General features: G+C 36.2%; 1 non-coding gene across 1 annotated transcript; it reads right to left on the bottom strand.

Annotated features, from left to right (window-relative positions):
* Positions 1-460: 460 nt before the first annotated feature.
* On the bottom strand, positions 461-532 carry TRNAV-CAC (transfer RNA valine (anticodon CAC)). The gene has a single exon. It is a non-coding gene; the product is annotated as a tRNA-Val (tRNA).
* Positions 533-3,712: the final 3,180 nt, after the last annotated feature.

The raw sequence follows: 3,712 nt of genomic DNA, 5'->3' as shown, positions 1-3,712 counted from the left end.
GTAAATCTCCATGTTGCTGTCGTGTTTTCCTCTCAATTTTCCACGAAGAAATGTTTTACTTTTTTATTTCGTTGCAATAGACTGGAACTAAGCAATAGACTGGAACTAAGCAATAGACTGGAACTAAGCAATAGACTGGAACTAAGCAATAGACTGGAACTAAGCTGACCTGGTATGAGGTCAGAGCCCTCATTATCATCCCTGCTAACTACCGGAAGCAGATTAAGTCGTTCCACAACCGATGTCCGGCCCATGTTAACTCTGATGTGCCCAGCAGTTGGAGGAGGATCGCCAGAAGCTTCTGGAAGATTTCAAGGACGTCTTGGTGGACCTGACCCTTTCAGATAAGGTCGAAAACCTCAATTCATTGTGAAGATCTTCACTATAACGTTGGACGAACATACTGAATGTTGCACACATGTGATGCGGACAAAATGAAACAAGAAAAAGACAAAAATTATGTCTGGTGTGGGTCTCGAACCCACGACCTTGAGTGTGTGAGACTCACGCTCTACCACTGAGCTAACCAGACAATAGAAAAATACGTCTGTTTCTTCAATTTGAATTAATGAAAATCTTTGCGAGGTAGCGTTTAGAAAAGAGAGATGTCTTTGACCAAATTTACTTGCTTGGCTCCTTCTTCTGTTCCTCATTATCGAAAGTAAACATACTGAAGGATATATATATATATATATATATATATATATATATATATATATATATATATATATATATATATATATATATATATATATATACTGGAAAGGATCACAATTTTGTGCGTGATCAAGTATATTCCCATGAGTCCACGGCGAAAATGAAACAAGATAAGTATGAATCAATGAAAGTGTAATAAAGTCATGATGAATGAATGAAAGTGTAATAAAGTCATGATGAATGAATGAAAGTGTAATAAAGTCATGATGAATGAATGAAAGTGTAATAAAGTCATGATGAATGAATGAAAGTGTAATAAAGTCATGATGAATGAATGAAAGTGTAATAAAGTCATGATGAATGAATGAAAGTGTAATAAAGTCATGATGAATGAATGAAAGTGTAATAAAGTCATGATGAATGAATGAAAGTGTAATAAAGTCATGATGAATGAATGAAAGTGTAATAAAGTCATGATGAATGAATGAAAGTGTAATAAAGTCATGATGAATGAATGAAAGTGTAATAAAGTCATGATGGATGAATGAAAGTGTAATAAAGTCATGATGAATGAATGAAAGTGTAATAAAGTCATGATGAATGAATGAAAGTGTAATAAAGTCATGATGAATGAATGAAAGTGTAATAAAGTCATGATGAATGAATGAAAGTGTAATAAAGTCATGATGAATGAATGAAAGTGTAATAAAGTCATGATGAATGAATGAAAGTGTAATAAAGTCATGATGAATGAATGAAAGTGTAATAAAGTCATGATGAATGAATGAAAGTGTAATAAAGTCATGATGAATGAATGAAAGTGTAATAAAGTCATGATGAATGAATGAAAGTGTAATAAAGTCATGATGAATGAATGAAAGTGTAATAAAGTCATGATGGATGAATGAAAGTGTAATAAAGTCATGATGAATGAATGAAAGTGTAATAAAGTCATGATGAATGAATGAAAGTGTAATAAAGTCATGATGAATGAATGAAAGTGTAATAAAGTCATGATGAATGAATGAAAGTGTAATAAAGTCACAGTTTAAAAGGACAAAATATGAATGGCAGTCAGGGAAGAGTGGCCCAGGTAAATAGAAGGATTAAAAAGTTCGCGTTATACGACGAATTTTGACAGATTATACAAATTTCCTTTCCACATATAGAACTTGATGGTTGTGGTTAGTTCTAGAGACAAAGTTTAAGGGTTTGTGTTTCAGAGATGAACCACATAGGATATCGTTAAATTAACTGACATTAAAATTTTTCAGTTAAGCATTTCGTACAATAGCTGTAATTTGACGGAGTTAAAAGTTTGCAATTTCATTACAATTCTAAATCAAAAGTTTGAGATTCAATGATGGTTTGCACAAGCTTAACGTACATTCAAGTTTTGTGTTTATATGACGTATCTTAAAGGACTCTGGTAAAATAACGCAGCTGGAAGGTTTACGTTCAAATGATGGTGTTTAAATGTTGATTGATGAATGGTAGATTTAAATGGATAGATTTTAAGTTCGCGTTTTCATGAGCGACCTTAAACCTTGTGGTTGAATGTCACAGTTTAAAGGTTGGTATGTACAATGTTGACCAGATGGCGGTAGTGTGTAGACACAGCCATACCAGGTCGTATTTATCATCATTAAAGTCACCTTCCTTACTTACTTATGGCGGCGATGAAATTCACTGGTTCTTGATTCTGCACCAATTAACCTATCAGATAATGGTACAATGTTTGCCTGGTGTTGCATATATCACGTCTGTTGTTGAAACACAAGAATGCCAGGTGACTTTGGGAGTGGATGATAATGTAAAGATCAATATAAATGTGGGAAATCTTGAACCGCCATCACCAGACACAACACATGTTTGGATCTGGCGGGGGGAGGGACTTGCCTGTGACGTCACGATGCCCCGCCTCCAGCCTGGCGCCGCTCTGTGTGTGTGTGTGTGTGTGTGTGTGTGTGTGTGTGTACTACTTTAATCATTATCACGTGAGTCTTTTGAGGAAGGATTTGTACACTCGTGTTGCCTCGTCTCTTAACCTTGTAAGTGTAAAATATGTTTTCACTCCTATGTGCGCTCACACACACACACACACACACACACACACACACATAACATATAATATTATCTAGTATTTACTTCAGACGGATATCTTACACCTTGATTATAAAAGCCAAAGAAAAATTTATAAAAACATATACATATATTTACACACGTGTAGATATATGTTATGTATTGAAATGTGGCGGTAAAATTCCTTATATATTAACAAACGTGATTGAGGACTTAAAGAATCTGGTCCAAACATAATGGTTATTGTGATAAATGATTTATTTATGGTAAATATGTATTGTGTTGCATTATAATGGTTGTTCAGAACCAAGGTTCTTAAACCTGAATCAGTGAAATACTATCAGAAATAGAAAACCTGTTAAACATGAACCTTTATAGTGATTAACCATACAATATATTTTCCTCTGGGTATGTAAAATAAAATACAGTACAGGGAGCTAGTTTGAGGAAGAGTATTTAATATTTTAACAAAATATTTACCTCTAATAGCGTCCCTTATCTTTCGTCATCATTTCTTATGTTTACTATCAAGAAATGTCTTTTATGTAACATAAAAATTCTGTCTAGGTATTTGATTAATGTTGTCCAAGGACGAGCTACATGGCACACGTGGTCAGGTCACAGTGGTGGTGGTCAGGTCAGTGGGGTGTGTTGTGTGTGTGTGTGTGTGTGTGTGTGTGTGTGTGTGTGTGTGTAGCCCCTGGGTTCATGTTGGCTACAGCCACCCACCGGCCGGTGGTCAGGTCAGTGGGCGGTGTGTGTGTGTGTGTGTGTGTGTGTGTAGCCCCTGGGTTCATGTTGGCCACAGCCACCCACCCACCGGCCGGGCTGGCGGTAGTTTATAACTAAGACTGGTAGTTTCACATGCCACTTGGAGTGTCCCTCACTACAGAACTTGAGCAGCTCTTATCCTGAGGTGGAGCAGTTGACCCTCTCCACCAGGCTGGTACACTTGGTCTGCACCAGGTGGCTC

The sequence above is a fragment of the Panulirus ornatus genome, chromosome 58, assembly GCF_036320965.1.
Source record: "Panulirus ornatus isolate Po-2019 chromosome 58, ASM3632096v1, whole genome shotgun sequence".
Classification (NCBI taxonomy): domain Eukaryota; kingdom Metazoa; phylum Arthropoda; class Malacostraca; order Decapoda; family Palinuridae; genus Panulirus; species Panulirus ornatus.
This window is presented reverse-complemented; position numbering and strand designations above follow the sequence as displayed.